Source organism: Octopus sinensis, linkage group LG6, assembly GCF_006345805.1.
Source record: "Octopus sinensis linkage group LG6, ASM634580v1, whole genome shotgun sequence".
Taxonomy (NCBI): Eukaryota; Metazoa; Mollusca; class Cephalopoda; order Octopoda; family Octopodidae; genus Octopus; species Octopus sinensis.
The window spans coordinates 46,543,343-46,569,733 of record NC_043002.1 but is presented as its reverse complement, the minus strand read 5'-3'; the positions used below and the strand labels follow the sequence as shown (position 1 = coordinate 46,569,733).

The following is a 26,391-nucleotide window of genomic DNA, read 5'->3' as shown; positions in this document are numbered from 1 at the left end:
GTAAAGTAGGAGGAGACAAAATGGTGAAGTAAAGAGTGGGATATATCAGTATAAAATATCAATAACAAAGGAGGGAAGAAAGTAAGAGTCACACTATGGAGTCTTTGAAAAGTGAGCTGGCAACGTCAATCAAAGCGAGTTAGCAAGAGGAAAAGGGAGGGACCAAGAGGGAAAGTAGCGGCAAATCAGTAAGACAGAGGGTGAGATAGTAGTTAGTAGTAGTAGTAGTAGTAATAATAGTAGTAGTAGTAGTAGTAGTAGTGATGGTGGAGGTAGTGGTGGTGGAGGTGGTGGGGAAAGACATTCGGTGAAGCGACAGTGAGAAGTGACAGGGTAGTATTTTAGAGCAGTAAAAGAGAAAATGAATTTATAGCAAGAGATATAGGGTTTGGCGTGAAACTGATAGATATTACACACTGAAAAAGAGAGAGAGAGTAATAACAAATTAGAAAGACAGAAAGAAACACAGGGAGAAAGAGAGGGAAGTTGGGAAGAAATAGAGAGAGCGCGGTGGCGGATTGAAATGCACAACTACGTAGAAAGTCTAGTCGGTGAGATGTAGTGAGAGGTTGCTGACTGTGGAAGTAGCTATGGTGTCATTCACTGTAAGTAATGTGTGTGTATATAGAGAGGAAGAGGAAAACCTTTACTGCTATATACATACATTGCAATGCTGTCTATATATTTCGGATATATACATGTATACAGTGTGTTTACCGTTCGTTATACATACATGACTGTATACTTCTGTACGCGTTAGATAATCAATATACTCAAATCAAATTACTGTTCAGTAGTGCTTTTGTTGCTATGTGTATATAATATATAGGTGTATCTGAATGTGTGTTTAGTGTATATATACAATATACATCCATGTAATTAAATATTATTAATCCTTTTATAATGCGAATATACGAGTGGAAAACTGGCAATGAATGAATATTATTTTGTACATCCTATCGGACAATGCGCATAATCTACGTGATTAATGTCTAAAAAAGTCCTTTTTAAAAAAAAATATTATTCAGTAATATAGAAGATAGCTTAGATTCTTTATCAATTCGGTTGAGTATACCCTTGTAGCGTAAATACAAATATACCCTAATCATCTATAAATAACTACACAAGGAAACTGCCTTCGCATATGAAAGTATATGTAACTTATTCAGCTAAGATTTACTTAGGAAATATCTCACTCGTAGTAGTGGATCTATGTAGAATATACATATTTAATGCCTAAATATTTAAAGTAGCAAACAATATACTATAGGTTCGTATCTCTAGTGCCTCAATTTCATAAACCTAGTCAGATGATGAGCAACTCTAGATGGGTAATCGTCATATTCAGTAGTGAATCTTAGCTGGGACTGCAGAAATCTAGGTTTTATTTTAGTTTGATGGGTTAAATATTTAAGAAGCTAACACAAACATAACCATCACATTCAACAAAATTTTAATAAATATTCATTTTTTTTATATATATATTATTAGGGCAGTGAATGGCAGAACTGTTGGGAGAGCAGGATAAAATGCCTTGTATTTAATTATGTCTCTTTGGAGCCAAATTCAACTGAGGTCGACTTTTACTTTTCGTCCTCCCGGGGGCAATGAAAGCCGTAACAAAGTATTGAGTTAGATTTGAACGGCTGTATGCCTACCCCCAAAATTTGTGACGTGCCTTATCTTAGAAATCCATGTTAACGATTAGTGATAAGAATAAAGAGAGGCTTTCATCACATGGGCTTGGTGGTCAGTTAAGCTCCCGGATGTATGACGCAAATAAGGCATCAGTTTGTTCCGTATTTTCTCACGTTTTCCCTCATCCAAGTGGCATCAGTTCTCTCTCTCTCTCTCTCTCTCTCTCTCTCAGTTGCCTGCAGTTATTTTGAACTACTAAAGTACAATGAATTGAGCCTGTTTGGCTATATTTTTTTCTCTGCTACTCATCGTTGACATTAAGGGTATATAAGGCGTGTGACAAAGAGCAAGTCGGTAGCTTCCATCAAGTGAGAGACTGCGTGCAGTTTTCATCCTTGGCTGAAGACATTTCCTTCGTTTGCATTGTTAATAGTCTTCCCTGTGATATATGATACTGTACCTTCTTAGACATTAATATGAAGAATATACAAGTTTCTGATTTTTTTTTTACTAGATTAACACGCTGAACAGTTAAACCAAATACTTAGTTTAAGCAAAGTCGTCTGAGAGTTGTAAACAAGAGTATTGTTATTGTTCAGCCTTTAGGTCAGCTCTGATTGAGTAGGTTTCATAGCCGAACACGTTCCAGCTACAACCTTCTCATCTTTTCCTAATGCATCGCACCTGCGACCCACAATTATCCAAACATTTTTTTTTTTTTTTGCTCGTGGCACACTTTAGAGCATATCAATATTTGGTGCACTTTGTAACTAAAGTCAAAAAAATCTTCAAACGGTATTTATCTAGAAAAATCCCTATTATAAATTATATCTGCATATGTAACGGAAACACTGCCTCTCTACTCACCATCTATCGTACCTTCTGAAAGTAACTCGTACCTCACGTCGCCTTTTACAGGAACCTTCTCCCTGGAGGAATGAAACAGAAAACGTTGTGAGACAGGGGAAAAGAGGGGTTTTCAAGAGTATTGCTTGGTCTGCCTACTGTACTGCTGCCTACGAATATTTTACTCCAGGTAAGATGACAGTAATGCATGTCGGCTGGTCTTTGTATTCAACAAGAGAATTTCTACACGATCATTCGACCTGTCGGAAATAGTAAACAAATCACCCTCAATTCACACCGTACCGCCTTAAATGAAGGCTCTTTTGGACAATGTAGTTTCTGATGAACAAAAAGACAGGATGGCTATGACTGGAACGTCTTTCATTATTGGTTTATTCGACTAGAGCTGATCTAGGGCTAAAGAACAAAAACCAAGTTGACCTCGGGCTATCGATAGAACATCTCTGTCCTGTCATGCAACTTGCAAATTCCCTTCAAGTAATACGTACCGTCTCAATTTATGCAAAGATACATTGCTCAATGAAGTTCTATGTTCACAAAAAGACGAAATAATACATATTACTATAAGAGAAAGCCACCGAGAGGGCGGTGTTTCTTCTATGAAAATTTAGAACTATAAAAACTTGAAAAATAATGTGCGGGTAAAAAGCTCGCTTTCCAACCATATAATTCAGTCACACTGGGGCACTTTAAGCAAGTGTCTTTTACTGTTCCTCTAGTCCCAGGCCAATCAAAGCCTTTGTGAGTGGATTTGGTAGAAGTAAACTGAAAGAAGCCTGTCCTGTGTGTGTAATGTTTGTCCCACTACCACCGCTTGAAAACCGGTGCTGGTTTGTTTACGTCCCCGTAACTTAACATTTCGATAAAGAAGCTGATAGAGTAAGTACCAGACTTTAAAAGAAAAAGTACTGGCGTCAGTTTGCTTGAGGCACTTCAAACCACTGCACCAGCATGTCCACAGTTCAATGATTGAAACTGGTAGAAGACAGATTAGATTCGTAGTTTTTACTGTATTTTCCACATTTTTAAATGTAATTTTATTTTCATGGAGTGCATAACATCTCGCAGCACACCAGTGTGTTTTACGGAACCTCTCAGAAACCACTGCTGCAGCAGAGTGTGATTTCAGGGAAATTTGGTTCATATATGCAGCAAATCAAGCGATCGCTCAAAAGCTCCCTTAACGGAAATACGGTTAACCGTTAAAATCTGAAACTGAAGCGTAAGAGAAACGAAAAAAACCTCCACGTGGTCACTCGATCAATGAGAAACAGCAGCCAAATCTCACTCAACCACACCCAACTGTCTTAAAAAAAAAGGGTGGTGGAAGAACACATTGGCTATTGAATTCCTAGGTAGACTGTGCGAAGAAAGACGGGATGGTTATCGCTGGAATGCATTTCAGGATAAGTTTGTTAGATTAAGGCTGAAATGGAATCAAGCAAGTATGACTAATTGAAAATACATCTTTTTTTCAGGACGAAATTTAAAATATTACCTCTTTACTCTTTTCAGTCATTGGGCTGTGGCCATGCTGGGGCACCTCCTTGAATGGTTTAGTCGAACAAATGGACCCCCGCACTTCCTTTTTAAAACCCTGGTACAACCCTTTTGCCGAACCACAAAGTTATGGGGATGTAAAAAAACTAGCACCGACTGTCAAGCAACGGGAGTGCACAAACACATACAGACACACACATAGCTGTGTATGTGTGTGTGCGTGTGTATATATATATATATATATATATATATTGAATCGCCATGATTGATCGCTAGCCACTAAACCTTTTTTATTTTCCATCCCTGTATATTTCTGTGTTCCTTTCTGTTGAAGAGCGTAGGCTCGAAACGTAAAAGACTTTCTCACTTCCCGAGCGTTAAACTAATACATGTGTTTGTGTTTACACACACACACACACACACACACATATATATATATATATATACATGTGTTTGTGTTTACACACACACACACACACACACACACACACACACGCACATATATATATATATATACATACATAGTGGAGGCGCGTGGCTTAGTGGTTAGGGTGTCAGCATCATGATCGTAAGATTGTGGTTTCGATTCCTGGACCAGTCGACGCATTGTGTTCTTGAGCAAAACACGTGCACTCAGCTGGCAAAAATGAGTAACGCTGCGATGGACTGGCGTCCCGTCCAGCTGGGGAACACATACGCCATTGAAACCGGGAAACCTGGCCCATGAGCCTGGCTAGGCTTTAAAAGGGCGCATTTATTATTTATATTTATATATAGTATATATATATATTATGTGTGTGTGTTGCTGGCTAGTCAATTGTGTCTTGTTCAATTGCCATCCAGATATACTTTAGTTGACTAAATTTTAGTCAACACCCAAATAGAGAGATGTACCTATGTCGTATTCTTGGCCAACGAAAAGAAAAAAAAACAGAGATCAGCCGCATTAGTTTCAATTCTATGTTTAGACTTCATCAGCTACTAGTACCATCTTTAACTGTCGGCGGAGACTCTGCATATAAACCTAATATTTCTAATCAGATAAGGTGGTGAGCTAGTTGAATCGTTAGCACGCCGGGCGGGTTTCATCCTTTCACAATCAGAGCACTAGGGTCGATGTAATCGACTTACCCTCTCCCCGAAATTACAAGCCTTGTGCCAAAATTTGACACCAAAATTTATAATCAGATATACCGATAAAGCGGTTTTGACAGCTAGTTAAAATGATATATTATTGGTATGTTAAGTGTTTTGTTTTAATGCGACACCGTACATACAGGATATATCTATAGATTTTAGCCAACAACCGCCTTGTTTGATATTAAACAATGTCAGTCTATCGATTTAATTAAGCTATTGGTATAAAAATGGGTTTATAAGTCATATTCTGTGCGGGCAGTTAAAGGTGTTCGGAAGCTAACGAAATCCCGTCACGAGAATAAGACTAGTTAGTCCAGCTAATCTCTCTTTTTCTGCTCACGAAGAATATTGTATATAAAATAGTGTTTACACCTACCTATTTACATATAGTACTCACTAAAATCTGTGGTTGTATTCCGTAGCACAGTATAACACGTGCGTTTGTGTTTATGTATGTATACACCCACACATTATACATACATACATACACACACATACATACACACATGTATGCACACATACATACATACATACATACATACATACATGTTCTTGTGTCATCCAATGTTAGGTAATTGATATTCGATCTTTAAATCAAGCATTTTGAAACTTATAGTCGCAATGGATTGACAAGGTTTTTTTTTAATACAAAATGTACATTTGCTGGTGTATGTGTGCCTGTGTTTGACACAGTACGGGTTATCGATATTCGTATTGTGTCAAATTATTCTAAGATAAAATTTGCAACCCAATTGAAATATTCAGGATGTGGTAAAAAAAAAAAAACTCACGATTTCACCATCCTTGATTAATGTTTTAATAGCAAACACAACGATGTACACCAGTCCTAAACCATAATGATAACTGAACAAAAACAGTAAACCATTAGCTACATGTATATACTATTACCATCTGCCTAACTTCATTAGCATCACATTAAAGGATGTGTAAAATACGGGAGGTTTTTCTGCCGTTGTCTGTACTTTGACCGATATCGCTGATCAAATTCCACCCCACTTTCCTTTTGCAAGCAATGCTTTTGGCATGGCCACTGTCCAATAACTGGAACCAGTAAAAGTATATGGTTGAAAAATCTGCATATTAGTCGATAGTTATTCCTGCCCTGATCACCAGCATTACGTTGATTCCACCCACTGTCAATACACATAGCTTTCCATGGTCCAGCTCAGTCGGGGACTAACAACAGAGCATCTATACGGTCAGTGGACATGCTAGAACTAACAGCCAAATTTTTTTCCATAAACACCATACTATCTTAAAATAGGAAGGCTAGACACATCATATAACGTAGTCCGCAATATACAAATAGACAGACTGGTCAAGGCCGGAATGCCGTTGATCAGGATTTGTTTAGTTCGAACTTATTACAAATCCAAGAGAAGGTATAACCAGAGAGATGTAAAGTCCCTTTCGTTTAATATAAATGCTATGCCCTTGTGTACTAAACTATATCTACGAAATCCAATCCTCTAACATGAAGAGGTTTCCTTGTTTTTTTTTTTCCTGTTTTTAATTTATTTATTTTTTTATATATGACAAGCGCGTGACCAGTTCTGAGAGTCTGGATATTTTTTCATTAAGCAAGATTTTTTTCCCAGTACGATAGATGGGTGTGCGTGTGTGCTCCAGTAACTTTTTAAATATATGTATTTAACACAGTACAGCAGTCACTCGCTAAACAAGTAGAAAACGAAATCTGTGTGTGTTTGTGTGTGTGATATTATTTGTGTTTGTGATTATTTGTGTCCGTGTGTGCGAGCGAGTTGCTGGTTATTAAAGTTGGACGTCAGGAAGTAAAAGGCAACAGAACGAACGACAGAAGAGGAAAAGTGGAGAGAGAAAAATAGACAAAAAGCTAACAATTCTCGAAATGTTGTCGATCGTTAATTTCTGGACGAAAACATAGATTTAAGAATACAAAGATTCCTGTACACGTTTAATGTTTTCAACGACAATACTCACTCCGTATAGCTTAACTGAGGAAAGAGACGAAACTTTTTCGCAGTTGTTGTTTCGCCCCCGGTCACCTCTGAACAAGCAGACCTATTGATCAAAAGCTTTTCAGCCATGGCCATATAGACTTGCTTTTCAGTCTTAGTGTATCCTGGATTACACTCTACATACGCTTCCCTGCGCTTGATAGGAAATCGTTATTTTAACTTTTTGACGCGATGCCCTATTAGAGCGTAAATACTTTTAAATTTTTAAACTTTTAAATTTTAGAAATAATTAAACAGGATTTTTTTTTTCACATCAAACTTAGTAAAGACGCATTTTTTTCACTCCATAACGCAAAGAACTTGAACCATTTCAAAAGAAATTCTATGGAAACGTGTTCATCAGTCACATTTGTGTGACTGGTTTAGATAACTCAGTACTAAAACTAAACATGAATACTCATACAAATTTTATAACACTATAATTGCGATTAACTCAAGTTTCTACAGAATTAGGATCCTAGTATTAAGTATAATGAGAGAAAATATTTTACGCTTAACGTTAAAAAAATATTTTACTAGTCATTAAGAAATTGACCGTTACCCAGTGTATACTTTTTATAATTCATTATTATTATTATTTAAGAGATTTAGCTCCTGTTTCTAGTAGGTCTAGCAACTGCGTAAAGGACTCGTTTGATTGCGCAGTGTTTTTCAACTGATGTACCAACGAAAATGTTTGGAAGAAGCGACAGATTTACTAGATTTAGAATTCGAACCCATAATACCTTTGGAACATTGATAAATTTCTCTACAATAGATATAAAGCCCTGAGGAACATAAATAAAATGAAAACAAACTTCTAAGAGAACTATTTAGGAATGTCACCGATAGAAAATATATAACTTAGGATACATCGAAGTAGTTTTCGAAAACAGTCACGAAGAAAATATGTACAGCGCATCATTGGGGTTTTTTTAATCAAGATGATCAACAGACACTAGAATTAATGTTTATAAGTTCCTGTACGTATAAGAAGAAATATAAAATTTTACTTCAGTGAAACATAGAACTATACGAAGAGTTGATAACTGTAGTTTATGAAATGACGTTTACAGTATTACAACATGGCTGAGAGAAAAACACCAGAGGGAAGTGTTTATATTTTAAATACAAATATTATGGGAATCGTGCATATGTCATAGACTGAACGAAAAACTTTTGCCTGTGAAAAACATTTTTCATAAGTTTGTCATGAATGTCTGTGCTTGTTTTCAGATTTAATTAGACCTTGTGCCATAACGTTCTTAGTAATATAATGCTTTCCTTACATAAGTCCCCAAGTTACCCTGGTCGTTAAAAAGTAGGAATACGTATCATGATGCATGACCCCCAGGGAAATATGTCCTGTGCATCATGTGATAAACAGGACAGGCAAAGGGTTAACTGAAACTAACAATTCAGTGACCGCGATGTACCTAGGCCAAAAATGTGTTCTGTCGTTTTGTGTATGCCTATGTCTATGTCTCTAGGTTACTGGAAATAAAATTTGACAATTGCCGTGCTGATGACGCCTATTGAGGCAGAAAAACGTGTGTACGACTGTCCCCTAATTCCCAAACAATAAGCCTGTCCTTTCCCTTAATCGCATGATTTTTTTATTCTTTAGATTATCTCCCTTCCTCATATGGAGCTGCTCTCAATTGCCATTTGGTAAATTATGACATCCTCTAGAAGAGGAAATAATTTTAATAAATCAAGAATTCATATCGTATGGTATCTGATATACCTGTTCATATACATACTACTGGCCACTCTAAAATACTTTGCTTGGCTCATTTTTGTTTAACACATGTATGTATGGCTTGATGTAATCTGTTCGTGTGTATGTATATATTATTGAAATGATAGATTCAGTCGATTATGTTCTCTACTTTTTTCGCCCTAGGCCAGATTTTAATAAACAAGCTGGCGATCGAAGGTTTTTCGTCCATAACTCCACCACCACCACCTTTTTTTAAAGGCAGTAAAGACTGATTTGAGGAAGAATTCGTGGCTATGTCTAACACGTCACCTCTGAAGAACTGATGTTCATATAGTGGTGAATAGTCACTGGCACTTTCTAAGTGCCTTTAACCCTTTGCTTATCCAAAGCATTTCCATAATTTTGTCCTAAACGTCCATGCATGTTTTCAGATTTAGTTAACTTTTTTTCCGTACGTTCGGAATAATATAAAGCTTTCCTTTTATAAGTTCCAAGTTACCCTGGTGTTTAAAAGATTGTAGAATGTGTATCATATATGATGCATGGACAAACACACACACACACACACACACACACACACACACACACACATACGACCTGCTTCCACACAGTTTCCGTCTACCAAATTCGCTCACATGGCGTGGTTGGCCCGGACTACAGTAGAAGACATATGCCCAAAGTGCGCACAGTGAGACTGAACTCGAAGCCACGTAACTGCAACGCGAGCTTCTTAACCACACAGCTATGCCTGCGCCTTACGTCAGAGAATAATAATAAAATTACCCTGATATCGTCCCCTATTGTCATACGAAAAACAAATAAAATGGACATTTTTAAAAATATAATCTTGGATTGACTAGTCTAAAATATCCGGGCTAGGGAGCCCGATTATTTGCATCTTTCTCTCTCCCTCTCACTAGTTTCATATACCCTAAAAAAAAGTCACGAGCAGTATGTACCCTTCCTCCTCTGACTAAATCATTTTTAAAAAATGAGAGTGAAATACCACTAGAATGATTTAAAGCTCTTTTGATTCACATGGAGACTTCTTTCAGCTTCATGAAAGATTGTCTCCAATCTTTACAGCTTAAACGTGACAACCAGGCTATAAAAGAGTGTGGTTTAGTCACATCGACTGAAAAACAAACAAACAAACTACTTTTTAAAGTAATGGATCTGAAAAGCAATTTTGTTCCGCCTTACCAAATAGCTTTCGGACCCTATGGTGACGAGCAAAATTAGTAGTGTCGAATGGAAACTCCTACGAGGCTATCTTTTATCCTTTTTATCTTCTATATTGGTTTCAGTCATTGGACTGCGAACAAGCAAGAGTATCGCCTTGAATAGTTTAATTGAACAAATTGGGTTAGAACTTGTATTTTTTCCTAATTGTGGTACTTATTCTGTCGGCCCTTTTGTGGAACCGCTAAGTTACAAAGACGTTAACAAATCAACACCGGTTGTCGAGCGGTAATGGTGGTGGAGGTGACACATACACGCGTGCACACACACACACACACACACACACACACACACACACACACACATACGACCTGCTTCCACACAGTTTCCGTCTACCAAATTCGCTCACATGGCGTGGTTGGCCCGGACTACAGTAGAAGACATATGCCCAAAGTGCGCACAGTGAGACTGAACTCGAAGCCACGTAACTGCAACGCGAGCTTCTTAACCACACAGCTATGCCTGCGCCTTACGTCAGAGAATAATAATAAAATTACCCTGATATCGTCCCCTATTGTCATACGAAAAACAAATAAAATGGACATTTTTAAAAATATAATCTTGGATTGACTAGTCTAAAATATCCGGGCTAGGGAGCCCGATTATTTGCATCTTTCTCTCTCCCTCTCACTAGTTTCATATACCCTAAAAAAAAGTCACGAGCAGTATGTACCCTTCCTCCTCTGACTAAATCATTTTTAAAAAATGAGAGTGAAATACCACTAGAATGATTTAAAGCTCTTTTGATTCACATGGAGACTTCTTTCAGCTTCATGAAAGATTGTCTCCAATCTTTACAGCTTAAACGTGACAACCAGGCTATAAAAGAGTGTGGTTTAGTCACATCGACTGAAAAAAAACAAACAAACTACTTTTTAAAGTAATGGATCTGAAAAGCAATTTTGTTCCGCCTTACCAAATAGCTTTCGGACCCTATGGTGACGAGCAAAATTAGTAGTGTCGAATGGAAACTCCTACGAGGCTATCTTTTATCCTTTTTATCTTCTATATTGGTTTCAGTCATTGGACTGCGAACAAGCAAGAGTATCGCCTTGAATAGTTTAATTGAACAAATTGGGTTAGAACTTGTATTTTTTCCTAATTGTGGTACTTATTCTGTCGGCCCTTTTGTGGAACCGCTAAGTTACAAAGACGTAACAAATCAACACCGGTTGTCGAGCGGTAATGGTGGTGGAGGTGACACATACACGCGTGCACACACCACACACACACACACACACATACGCACAAGTGACGAACTTCCACACAGTTTCCGTCTACTATGTTCATTCACAAGGCGTTGATCGGCCTGGGCTACTGTAAAAGACACATTCCCAGGGTGCACGCTGAGGGTGTGAACTGGAAACCAGGCAGTTGCAAAGCGAGCTTCTTATCCACACAGCTATGCCTGTGCTTTACGTCAGAGAATAACAGCAAAATATCCCTGATATTACATCCTATTATCATTTTTAAAAAATTAATCAAATGGATTTTTTATGATATAATCTTGGATTGACTGGTCTAAAAAAATAAAAAGACGGTATGACCACGGCTAGAACGCCTTTAAACAAAGGTATACTCGTTCACGGATGAGCTGGGACTAAAATAGCTACATACCAATAACCACAGTTCTTATTTAGAGCTAAATGAACCAGACCATAGATAAAAGAGGATCTGGATTAAAGACACAACGTAATGATTGTAAGTGGTTACGAATCACCGCCTTTCTCATCTTGTCTCTTAACCTAACGATTTATCCAATCGCTCCCTCTCTCTCTCTCTCTCTCTTTTCAAAAGAAGTAATCAATATCATTTATAGTATCGGAATCAACATCTAGTTGCAGACTACAGGATTACCAAAGAAGAATAGACAGTGGGTTCCCGTTACTTTCTTCACATAAAAATATAAAATGTATTTTCATTGTAAAATATCATGTAATTTAGAAATATCATTTAACTTCATTTTAATTAATCAATATACCTGGAGTGCATCTTGCACAATGCGTTTGTGTGCTGGGGAAGTGAGAAAGGAAAGTGTTTTCATGCGTGTGTGTCTGTGTCGGTATGTATGAATGAATAAATGAGTATACAGAATCTGGGAAATTTTTACCCCGGATGTGCACTATTATTATTATATGTTTTATAATGAATAAATATTCACTGAGCTTTTTCCTTTTTATAAAAAATTTCATAGCTTAGAATTAACGAGTTATAACTGGGACAGGTTGTTGGTCATTACTCGAAATTTAAACTAAATAACAGGGAGTTGTAACTTGTCAGCCCGCAATATTAAAAGTAGAAGTTTGCTACTGACAGACATATCCCGCCAAAATATTACGGGTATTTTTAGTGCGTGCGTGTGTGTATGTTAAAGGAGAGGGAGAAAGAGTGCCTACGACGAGAATCTGCACAGCCGGTCTCACACCTTTTATTTGCTTGTTTCAGTCATTGGACTGAGGCCATGCTGGGGCACCACCTTGAAGAATTTTTAGTCGAACGAATCGACGTCAGTACTTATTTTATTTTTGAGCCTGGTATTTATTCTATCAATCTCATGCTAACCGCAAGGTCCCGAGCGCAATTTTTTTCCCACGAGATTTCCGGACCCCAGTAATGAACTCATTTGCATATATAGCCAATCAGAGCTCACATTGACCTTTTCAAGTTAACAAACACACTCTACCAAGTAAACTCAAGACGAAGAACGGTTTTGTAAGTCGACCGATCGCCAAGTTATGCCTGATTTTAGAAGACAAGTAATTAGATAGATTTGATTCAATACCTATTATCGGATTTTGTTAGAGCCCCATATGGTAAGGATGTGGATGGGGAAAATGTGGGTAGAGGGTGATGTGTTAGCAATCCTCTCCCCTTACTGTTTTACAAAGTAAACAACAACGCAAATAACTACGCAGAGGCAGCCATGGTTGAAACAAAAACAAGAACAAGCATTCTTAAAAGGGAAAAGAAGCATGGTTCATTCCTTACCCAACTGACCTTATCGCCCATCACCCGATATGCGCTCATAAGTTAGTTTGATAACTGAGCTTTGATTGGTTGTATGCAAATGAGTTCATAACTGGGGTCCGGAACTCTCGTGGGAAAAAATTTCGCGTCCCAGGCACGTACATACATGCGCACACACACATACATACATACATACATACATACATACATACATACATACATACATACATACATACATATGCATACATAGATGTGTGTGTGCATATAGATAGTCGTGTAGTCCCTTGATTACCTATATAAAGTAGTTTTAAATTATGTTAGAATATTAGTGGGGAGCCTAATTTGGATATTTGCTTGTGATGGCTCATCATTGATTAAGCAACAATTGTGCACAACACGGCGTAAATCAGAACTGAAATAAATTTAAATAAAAGAGAACCTCATTGTGGTTTAAATAAGAATGTAAACACGTTCTATTCTATGGATGTTCAGTAAAACTAGAAGGGATGTCTCTTGACGGACCATTTCGCTCTTCGACGATTCATGAGAGAAGACATGCTCTTCTACGTTATGTATATGTATTTGTGTAAAGTACTGTTTTTGATATATTATTCCTGGGTTTCCATCTGTACTTCGCTGTAAGTGTCTTGTTGGTCTTGCATAATTTGGAGCCTTTTCACGCGGAGAAGCGTCATGTGAGACGGTCAGGATATCAAGGCTGCTCTAAAATTCTAGCCTTCCTGTACCGCTTTCTCTGTCATTTGCAATAGAATAGGCATTTCTGTAACCTGTGGTCTACCATATGAGCTAAATTTTCTGCTGAGTGTAGCTAGGATTTTATCAGTATGTTTGCTTAAAGGTGCTGTGAGCTATATACACTGCTGAGAGATTACTCTTCAGCTTATCACTTATATTTGAGCCATGATCGACCAAAATTCTTGTGGCCAATATCAAGCTGGCTGTTCCAAATGTATTATGGGTTCGAATCTAGACTGTTTGGGCAACTTCCATAAAGTCTACTGTTCTATCTATATAACACAAGTGCAATTAACTCAAGTTTTTACAGAATCTCCTAATATAATAATGAGCGTAGTGTTTATATATGTATGTATGTAGTATGTATGTATGTATGTATGTATGTATGTATGTATTTATCCAGAATCACGCCGGACCTGGAGGAGGAGAGAAAATAGTAATTCCGTGAAGGAGAAGTAGTGAGAGTAATAGCCCTGACTGAGAGGCAGTGAGAGAAAGTAACAGCAATGAGAGAAAGGAAGAGATGATAGATGAATATTGAAGGAAGGAGTGAAAAAATCAGCGTTTGAACTCTGTGTGAGTATGTGTGCATGTACAAGGGAAGTATGTGAATGTTTGTATGTGTGATTATGTACCTTATTTATATATACTACAATTAGCTGTCATTACTGACGGCGCGTAATCAGCTAGTTAAGTATAACGAGAGAAAATATTCTACGTTTAACGTAAAAAAAATATATTTTGCTAGTCATCATTAATAAATTTACTATTTATAGCGCAGGCGTGGCTGTCTGATAAGAAGCTTGCTTCCTAACCACATGCCTTCTAATATAGCTTCGTGCTTGTGTTTGTGTTTGTCCCCACCCCCACCATCGCTTGACAACCGATGTTGGTGTATTTACGTTCCTGTAACTTAGTGGTTCGGTGAAAGAAACCGTTAGAATAAGTACCAGTATAAGTCTAGGGAGCGATTTCTTCGACTAAAAGCCGGTGCTCCAGCATGGCCACAGTCAAAATTACTGAAACAAGTAAAAGAATACCCAATGTATACTTTTTAAAGCTATAATGAAGTAATTTAAGAGATTTGACTGCTGTTTCTAGTAGGTCGAGTAACTTTGTGCAGTGCTTTTCAACTGATGTCCCAACGAAAATATCTGGAAGAAGCGACATGTTTGTTAGATTCGAATCCACAATACATTTGGTACAGCCAGCTTGATAGTGGCCACAAGGATCATGGCTCAAATATAAGGATATATAAGGTCGATCATGGCTCAGATATAAGGATAAACTGAAGAGTAATCTCTCAGCAGTGTATATAGCTCACACCACCTTTGAGCAAACAGCCTTGGAGCGAAAAAATATGGAGATCTTCATGTCAAAACGATATATGAGAGATTTTGTTTCAATCGGCATTAACAGACTAAGTGGTACAAGCCAAAGGAGAAAACGGCTGCAAATATATTGCCTGCACTGACCCGTAATCTTCAAACTTGCAACATCTGCGGGCTTCTTTGCAAATCGTTACCGGAACACAAAATGTCACATCGACATAAGCATTATGACTGACAAAGAAAGTGTAGGCTGTCGCATCCTCATACGTTGAAACCGATAGGAGAGTCCATCATATATATATATATATATATATATCCACACACACAAGTATGTGTGTTCTTTTTTTCTGTTACATGAACAAACCTGGATGCCCTTTGACACTCTTAAAAAGACAACATACAGTTGAACGGAGAGATGAAGACGAGGTCGCTATGCATACATACATATGTACACATACTCAAGGTACAAATAGAGATACTAAAAGGAAAGAAAATAAATACCTGACTTGTCTTAAGGCTCACTAATTTTAAAATAAGTACTATAGCTTTCAAAAATAAACTTGCAATTTTCAGTATAGGAGACGATATTTAAGAAATCCTCATCTTCCTCACACCAAGAAACAATAATTACTTTAGCTGAAATTCACATATAAGAGTCAAGTATATTAAAATGAATAAAAAGAACACGGTGAAATTACCGAGGGTAAAGGAATATCCGACGTTTCGAACAATGTCATCTGAGTAAAGTTGATGAAAAGGAAATAAAAGACAGCTGAATTTTATATCCTGAAGAACGGAAGACACTGTGAGCTACAGGTGTAGGTAGGAAATACTAAGAAAGTGAAACTTAGCGAGGGGAAGAGAAATTAAAGGAGGAGGAAGGTGTGGTGAGATGAAGTTAAAAAAAAAACTGGGATGAGAAGAAGGAAACTGAAGGATAAAAATGTGATTACTGAACTAAAGAGACGAAGGAATAGAAATAAAAACGTTCAGTTAAACCTGTCGGTGACATAGGTTCCCTTCGGTTTCAACTATGAGTATTTAGGTGTTCGATCAACTGGCTTCCTTGCTCACTGGCCTCTCTACAAACACGCGTACCGTTAACGACATTCGCAAGTGGAATCAGTGAGACACATTGTGACCAGGTTGAACCTTTAAATTGCTGGTACAGTCGTCCGATGTAACCAATTTTATGTAAACAATTTCATTCACATTTGATAAAAATCGTGGCTAAGGTAAAAAGCATTTTTCTGAAGATGCCACGAAGAGGGAAATAAATCCAAGACTTCGAGATTTCGACGCGAATTTCTTAACCATTCGATATGTAGCACACACATGTATAAACATACTATATACATATATATATATATACACACACACACATATACACATACCTATATACACACACACACATACACACACACACACACACACACACACACACACACACCTATATATACACACACACGCGCAGCGATTTCACTGTCAGCGTATCATCCACACTTCTTTGAAATCAGATACCATCTTGGTTTTCAAAACAACGAGAAAGCTAATGCAATTGGAGTTAAGTATATCGTTGGAAGAGAGGCTGGAGAAGGCGCAAGGAGTTGGCATAGAACTAGGTGTTTTTTTAGTGGAGCTTGGCTGTCGAGGATTAGTAAGTCGCACCCTGAGTAAGGCCTATGAAACCCTGAGCTTTACAAAGAATGAGCAGAAGAAGAGACATCAAGGAGAACGTAGAGGCTGCTCAGAAAGAATTTAGAGAGTTCTGGTTGAAAAGAGATCGAAGAGGACAGTATAATACTGTGTAGACACAGGTCTATACTTGATCAACCAGTATCGGGTTACCTGCATAAAAGTGTGTTCTAAAACCCGAGACTCTAAATGATTTCAGGATACAACACTAGCGACATTGAGTAAATTCATCTGGTTGAAAACTGATGAAAAATTAGGGACTTTCTACTCCTGTCTTCCGTCTACTTCTGCACTCAGTATACGTTATACATTTTTACTTCTTGTTTGTGTATTTATAATACATTTCATCCCAGCTTAATTTAATTCGTCCTTAGTCGAAAGACACCTGTTGTTAATGTCCTGTTATTTGTATTTGTGTACCATTTCTCCATTTTTTTTCTTCCCGTCCTTGTTTTCGTATACATTCGCTGCTTTCTTCCAAGGAATATAGTGCTCTTAGCTCAGTTTTTCCCTGGGGCTGGCCAGATTGAGGCAGTCTCTAGTATAGCCAGCCGAAATTGCAAAGATAATCTGGAACTCGACTGAGGAAAGAAAACTCCGAATGGCCCGTCCTTATTTTCTTTGTATCGTCTGTCTGGATGTTTTGTTGTCCCTTTTTTGTATCACCTAACTGTCTGGATGTTTTGCGTTCTTGTCCCATTTTTGCATTTTATATATATATATATATATATATATATATCTATGTATGTATTATATATGTGTGTGTGTGTATTATATATATATATATATATATATATATATATACATACTATATATATATATATACTATATATATGTATTGTGTATATATATATTTGTGTGTGTGTGTGTGTGTGCATATTCTACAGCAGATCCAAAAGTGATGCCCCTTTAGAAGTGCCGTCTCGGGCGGATCGCCACTACCGCCCATCTACGCTAATGATTCAAGTATTGCATCTCTAGAAGTATGTTGGATTTGTATTTTTAACGAACCTGTAAAGACACAAGGAAAAGTCAACGGCATCGTCAATTCAACTCCGAGACGTCACATGCATGGCTATCTAAATAGTATATAGAATTTTTATATAATACTGCTAATTATTTTTTCAATGACAATTGCTACATGTTTGATATACACATATATTCTTTGTGATAATAAGACCCATATTCATTCATAGCGGTTCCGGAGAAGACATTTTCATTTAATGCTTTTAATTAAGACGGATAAGCTGCGTGATGCCTATGTAGTTTCAAATTTTTTATCTATCACCTGTTTCAGTCATTGGACTGCTGCTATGATGGAATAACGCCTTCAAGGGTTTTAGTCACACAAATACACGCTAGAATGTTTTTTTTTCTATCTAGTACGTATTCTATCCACTTTTTGCCGAACCGCTTTATTGGTGATGAGGGCGTAAACATACCAACACCGGTTGACAAGCTGTGGTGGATGGACAAACACAAAGACACAGACAGATAACATACATACATACATACATACATACATACATACATGCATACATAAATACATACATGTATATTACTCAGTTTCGCACCGTGCGACATTGAGTAATTTCATCTGGTTGAAAATTGATGAAGAATTAAATACTTTCTGTTTCTGTCTTCCGTCCATTATATATATATATATATATATATATATATATATATATATATATATATATATATATATATACATATATATATATATATATATTGGGTCTCTGCTTCACGAATAATATGGACATCGCTCATGATGTGAAAGTGATGCTGACGTTAGTCTCGGATCACAACATAATAGAGCTGTCTATGTTTGGACCGAAAGTAACCAGAGACATACAGCTTAAAGGAAGCACCCGAAATCTCTCCAATCTGAGCTTCCACAAAGTATGCTGGAAATCGATGCAAAAAGAGATCCTCAGACAGAACTGGCCGAAATGTCTCTCCACACCAGACATTGGCATGAAACTAGAATGTATCATGTATGTTGTGCAAGTTATATGCCAGAAATATGTTCCAGGGCACAAGTCCAAAACAAATACGAACAAGATTACAAGGAAGAGGAAGATCCTCATGAGACGATGGGCGAAGGTTGCAAATCGACTCAACCAACATCCCAAAAGTAGCGAAATGTCTCGCCTAAAAGCAACACTGATGGAGATTGAAAAAAGGCTGCAACCTAAAGGCCTTCTTTCATTACGAGAAAGAAACAGCCTCAGCACGCTGTAAGATAGGATCCCTCTTCTAAAAGGATGGCTCCCTCACAGACAGTCCAACCAGGATCAGTGAAGTGCTGAATGACCAGTTCAAAAGTGTCTTTACCACCTCGTTGGAACACAGACAAGTGAACGAACCAGTGGACTTCTTTGCCGCCTCACCTGTAACCAGCGAGGCAGTTACGATGGAATACATCGACATTAGAGAATATACTACTAGCCATAGATGAAGTGGACACAAGCTCAACTGCTGGTCCTGGTGGTTTCTCAGCAATCCTTCTCAAATCCTGTAAGCGTGCTCTGGCAAAACCCCTCCAGATTCTCTTCCAGAGCTTTCTTGCAAATGGCAGACAGCCAAGCAAGCTGAAGGAGGGAATCATATGCCCAATCCATAAAAGGGGAAGCAGAGCAGATACCAAAAACTATAGGCCTATCTCTCTGGCTTCACACATCAGCAAACGGATAGTCAGAGGGAAACTAATCGCATTCCTTGAAGAAAATAACTTGCTGAGTGATACCTAGCATGGTTTTCGACCAGGTGGGAGCTGCTTGACTCAGCTCCTACAACATTATGACTGAGTGTTGTGGCAGTTACTCAACTACTCAAATGTGGACATAATATACCTTGATTTTGCAAAAGCTTTTGACAAGGTGGATCATGGTATGATATGCCACAAACTGCGTGATCTTGGCATAGCTGGAAAACTTGGAGAGTGGTTACATGACATTCTGAAAGATAGAAGTCAGGCAGTAGTGGCCAATGGAGCCAACTCAATGAAAACACAAATAGTAAGCGGTGTGCCACAGGGCACTGTCTTGGGCCTGCTTTTCATAGTGGCTCTTTCAGATATGCCCTCAACCGCCCGGATAGCCACCCTTGCAAGCTACGCAGACGATACGAAAGTCTCGCAGAAAATACAGAACCTCAGCGATGTTGCACATCTGCAGCAGGAGTTGGACTCAATTTATAGATGGGCTGAGGATAATAATATACAGTTTAATGCTGAAAATTTCAAGCCCTCCGCTACCAGCGTCGAAAACTGAATATGAAACTTACAGAGTACACTGGTCCCCAGGGAATTACAATCCCAGAGCTTAAATCAGTCAGGGACCTGGTTATCGATATGAGTGATAATTCCTCTTTCCAAGTGCACATTACCAGGATGGCCACAAAGTGCAGAAGACTGGATGGATGGATCCTGAGAACATTCAGAACCAGAGATAAGGAAACCATGATGGTCCTCTGGAGGACATTCGTCTTCAGCTGCCTGGATTACTGCTCCTAGCTATAGTCACCCAACAGTGTAAAATTAACAGCAGACCTTGAAGCAATCCAGCGAGCTTCACAAAGAACATCGTTTCCTTGCAACACCTCAGCTCCTGAGAAAGGCTGAAACAGCTAAGGCTCTACTCCCTGGAGCGATGGCAGGAGAGGTGCACAGTAATATACCTCTCGAAGATCCTGGAAGGAACTGTGCCAAATTTTGGCATTGAAAACTACACCAATGTCAGAACGGGTCGACACTGCACAGTGCCAAAGATCTCAGCAATGCCATCGCACTTCAGGACAAGTTACTGCAACAGCCTGGGTTTCAGGGACACCAGCTTTTTAATATTCCCCCAAAGCGTCTGAGGAACTTGCACAAAGTAGATGTAGGCGCTTTTACATCAAGGCTGGACCTCTTCCTGTCGAGAGTTCCAGACGAACCTACCTCACGGCAAGAGGTGCAAATAAGAGTAACTACAACAAACTCCATTCTACACCAAGTGCTACATATTAAAGAAGGATCTCAGTAATAACAGTGTAGCAAAACGGCGGTGCTCCAGCATAGCCTCAGCTCGGAGCTGAAACTACAAAACGAACACACACTCACACACTCACACACACACACACACACACACACACACACACACACACACACACACACACACACACACACACACACATATATATATATTATCTTCATACATAAAATCGTTCCGTCTGTCTGTCTGTGCGCTTATAACACGAGTATTGTTCATCCGATCGCACTGAAATTTTAGATATGGATACATGAGAGACCTGGGCGTTCCGTAATCTAAAAAGATTTTCAAAACCGTTAGTTATATATAAATATACCAATAAGAGAATGGAGAGGATCAAGAGGTGAGATATATATATATACTAAGTGCTTGCTAAGTCTCCAGCTATCAAATTCTTTAACAAGGCTAGGGGGCATAGTGGAAGGCACGTGGTCAATGTGCCGCACAGTGAGACTGAATCCAAAATCACTCACCCGTGCCTGTGCCTCACATGAACCCTCTTCTTTTTATTATTTTTTTTTTGTCGTTTCTTATTTTATTCACATTTAGGTATATTTATAGGAATACAAATCCAGCTCACTATTTGATTGGTACTTTATTTTAACGACCTCGGAAGGATAAAATGCAAAGTTAACCTCAGCGGGATTTGAACTCTGAACTAAATACCGCTAAGGCATTTTGCTCGACTACTACTACTACTACTACTACTACTACTGCTGCTGCTGCTGTCGCTGTTAGTGCTGCTATAATCCCTATGGAACCTCTCAGCAGCTATTCAAACTAAGCCGTTGAGAATATTTATGTCTTGACGTCGGACATATCGCACTGCTGGTAACCGAATACCAACTCCTGTTCTTTCAGCTGGTTCGGACATATAGTAGTGCTTCCATCCATTCAGCTGGTTCGGACACATAGTAAACGCTGTCAGCTGGCATCCCAATCTGCACTCATATTCGTCTCGGTTTATCTGCAACGTGTATTTACTATGTTACCAAATATATAAAAAAAGGTTACACGCGCCCCGTCCCCTCCATATGCATACTCAGGCAGGCACGTAGTCAACGTATCACACGTTGTGACTATAAGACAGACAGACATACAGACAGACAGGCAGACTGACTGATGAATGGATGATAGGATGGACAGACAAACAGACAGGCAGACAGACAGGTAGATAGATAGATAGATGATAGATAGATAGATAGATAGATAGATAGATAGATAGATAGATAGATAGATAGATAGATAGATAGATAGATAGATAGATGGTTGGTTGGTTGTTTGGATCGATCTATCGATCGATGGATAGATAGGGTTTAAAATTGAGATCTAAATGGTTATAGATCGATGGAAAGATAGACTGACTGAGAAATAGAAACAGATAGAGAGATAGCTAGACTGAGAGAGACCTTAGATATCGAAAAGTTCTTATGTTCCTGCCTCTTGCTAAAACAAAAATAAAAACTGAACAAACGAGAGAGCTTGTATGCGTTCACTCGACTTGCTAGAAATAGTACAAACATACCAATAGTTACGGTTGGAATGGCTTTGTTCATAAGTCTGCTCTGGTCTATTTGATAGACAGAAACAACATACGAAAAACAACGAAAAAGAGCTCGAGGGAAAGACGAATATATAACATAGAAACGTATATATTATTGTTGTTGACAATGTAGTTTCCCCCGAAAACCACGTTAACGTTCGTTTCTACCATATTCCTGGCAACAACATTTGCTAATTCCCCTGAGATCCTCCCTTGTTTGGCTATTTTCCCATTCATAAAAATAGTTCGATGCCTTCCACTTATGGGTAATGTTTTTTGTCATTTTTTTTTTTTTGCTTTCATTTTCGGGTCTTAATTTTTTTTATTAGAATATGTATAGAAAAGAGAAAGAGAAAAAAATAGAGACGGGTCAATGAACTCATCTGCTCGGACTTTGATAAACAGAACAAAATGTGTAATGTCCTGCTTATAAACTTAGGCAATAACGAAGATAAGGAATATGCTGCCCCAGATCTCATCATTCGGTACCGAATTCGTCCTTACTATCCCCTAAAGTCTGTAGATCCAGAATGGTTCCCAAAATCTATCAGGTGACATGTCTTTGTAGGGAAAATCTCTCTCTTTTGGACTTCACAAAAGAATACATCATCGTCATCATTACCATCTTCACATGACCACAAAACTCATAGGGAAACGGGAGACTCGTAGTATTTTGAAATAGTAATAATGTCTTACGGGAAGTACATGTTGTCTTCAACCAAGAATCGAAACTCGGTCGCTGGGAATTTACCACTTACTCATTGGCACGTATCATAAACTGGTATCCATATAACCTTATACATTGAGTAGGAAAGAGACAAGATGCTGTGATGTTCATGCTCTTGTAAAAATCGTTTGCGAGTGAGGTGAAAGAAATGATGCCCATTGACGATCGTAATCAGTTACCCGGGTCTCTTACGAAACTATAAACGAGTATACATTTTTGCCAGTATATTTATTAGTTGTTGTATAGCCCCCGGTTCTATCGTGATCGGGCACACTTATGATGGAAAGCATAAGCATTCCAGTTGTGACCATCCTGTAATATCTAAGACTGCATTGTCCAATATAACCTTCCATTTTTAAGACCGTAGTGATTTGATGAAGATGTGGATGCTTTTGCTAACAGGTCGTGAGACCAGTACAGCACACCCCTACTCTACGAACTACAAGTGCATAAGAAGTTGGAAAGGAGTGCAGTTATGCTAGAAAAATTAATGAATCTTTAATTTAACATTAAACAACTGTTCATACGGCTTAAACAGACAGACAGGCAGATATATAGAACTTTGCCTGCGATCAATTTCGAATTTAAATGCAGGCAAAGTTTTTCCCGCAGGTCTCCCTATATCTAACGTAGAGGCTCCTTTGTTGGGTCATCTATTAATTACTTATGTTTAATAGTTCATATGTGTACGTGTGTCTGTGGTGTTTTGTGAGAAGTATTTTTTTTTATCAGCAATTGTAAGTGGTGAAAGCAAGCGAATGTTTACAAGACAAGAGAACTTAATTCGAAGCTTTTGTGAACAGCCGAGCTAGTTAAATACAAATAGTGGTAACTTCAAATCAGCTAGTTAACATAACGTCTGGCATTAAACAAATATAATACATTATCAACACAATAGTCTGACATGGACACCGAGCGCGGAGTGAATGGATGGAGAGAAGAAAGAACGAATGAGGAGGGAAGGACAGAAATAATGTCCGAAAAATAAATTCTGAATAGCATTCGCTTATTCTATCTGAAATTAAATGGTGAGCCATCCAACCATTTTCACAGAACATTGCTATTATATTCGTTGTTGAGCTATGATTAAAGTCATTCCAGGAGTGACCATCCCATCTTTATTTCAGATGTTGTATATCAAAAACTACATAATCCTTTTCTTAAGACGCTAGCGTGTGATTTAAGGGAAATTTGGTTGCTGCTATTTCTAACAAGCTACGCAAGTGCATAGAGGCTCACTCCCTTGTTCATATAGCAGGTCAACCCTAATCAAAAGTACACCTATGATCATAAAAAAGCATTTCAACCATGACATCGCATCTTTTATTTATGCAACGTGTATCCACTACTACGTTATCTAGTGTAATCTTGAATATCAGTTTTTTTAAAACAGTAAGGCAATTTAGCTGTTATTTCTAACAGACCGAGTAACCACGTAGAGGCTGCGTTGTCGGCTCGTTATTGTTGTGGTATAATGTTGCATTATTTATGCCCAGATAAGCCCTGATTACTATGATTAAAGGTATTTTAACCGTAACGATTCTTTCTTTCTCTCTCTCTTACTCTCTATCTAGCTATCTATCTATCTTTCTCACTCTGTATCTCTCTCTCCTCTCTGTCTGTCTTTTTTTTCTACTACGATATAATGTATCTAAGTCTAAATTATTGCAACCTTCCGATTTGCAAACAAACAATAGGGTATGAAATTTGGCTGCTATTTCTGTCAAATCAAGCGACCACAGCGAGGCTGTTGTTGCTATTGTAGTCATAGTGGTGACAGACTACGAAGCGAATGAACATTTGGTAAATGAAGACCTGACCTGAACCTAAACACGGTACATGAGCATCAGAATTAATAAGAAATATTAAGTCAAGAGCAAATAGGAAGAGAAAAGTATGGTTTCTAATATTTTTATAATAGTTTAAGGACGTATTGTCAAATTTCAATATGATAAGCGTATTTTCTTAAGCATTGAAATACAATCTTAGTTCGGATATGTTAGGTCTTTGCTCCCTTTAGTCTGTTTGGGTTCAGGGTCCGATACATAAGGACTAAATGATGATTATTAATTAAGCTGAAAAGTTTTAATAGACAATCTAATGCTCGTTATTAAGTGCACAGTGGATACATTTCAATTCAACAGACTCTTGTGAAAGCAGTGTAAGGTGTTAATGTTAAAAGTTTTATCATTTCTATCCGTTGTATTAGTATTGTAAACACTTTAATCTTGTCCAGAAACAGTACTTCACGGACTTATTGGAGCTAATAAGGGTGAGGCAGACACTCACACACATACACACAGCTATGACTCACTTATGCTGCTTAGTAGTATCAGTACTACTAACTACACCAGCCCACAACACAGAAGTAGCTTGCATATATATATATTTTTTTTTCTTTAAAGATTTAATATGAGCGAATATTTATAGAGAAAAAGTATTCATTCTCTGTCACTCTCATTTAATAATGGTTGAAATATTATAGAAGTAAAAACAATTCTAGTACCAAGTTTCTTGTTTATTAAACTTATATAATTTTATTTTACACGAAAACTCGATGTTGTAACTTCTATATGGTCTAAGACATGGTGAACTTTGGGTCCACGGCCAAACGATTGTACGTGTATATCTGGTACGCACGCACACACACGCATATGCATTTCTAATTCACTACATAGCCCAGATATAAAATACACATGCACGTACACACATGTGAATGTATTTCACGCGTACCAACTGGATATAAGAATATAAAGGAAAAAAAATAACGTCGTAAAATTAATAGTCGCAACATTTCGTTCTTGACTTGGAACGTGTTACTTATTCCACAACGTATGTGCCGTGTGCATGTTTATGAACCAGTAGAGCATAGAAAGTGCATAATATGGTTATGTGTATGTATGGATGCGTGCGCGCGCTTGCATGCGTAGTGAATGATATAAAATATACTTGTGTATGTGTGTGTTTATAAGTAATGGAAATGTATCCTTGTACGAGAACTTTTCGTAATGTTGATAAGCATTGGCATACAAATATCTGTCTAGTGAACAAGCATGCTTGTTCACAACAGATCGGCAATAATCGATCAGACCTATGATCAAAGGCATTTAAATTATAACCGTCCCATCTTATTTTCATGCATTCAACACCTCGAGTTTACATTATCTAAACGTGTTCCTGGGAATTTGGCAGCTATTTTTAGCAGTTCAAGCAACTGCGTACAAGTTC

At 38.0% G+C, this 26,391-nt stretch overlaps 1 long non-coding RNA gene across 1 annotated transcript in view; it reads left to right on the top strand.

Moving 5' to 3' along the window:
- Nucleotides 1–308: 308 nt before the first annotated feature.
- The window catches only part of LOC118763912, a 40,484-nt gene continuing 14,401 nt past the window's right edge, over nucleotides 309–26,391 (top strand). The window contains exons 1-2 of the long non-coding RNA XR_004999672.1: nucleotides 309–605; nucleotides 2,557–2,674. This is a non-coding gene — a long non-coding RNA (uncharacterized LOC118763912). The remainder of the gene's footprint in view (nucleotides 606–2,556; nucleotides 2,675–26,391) is intronic.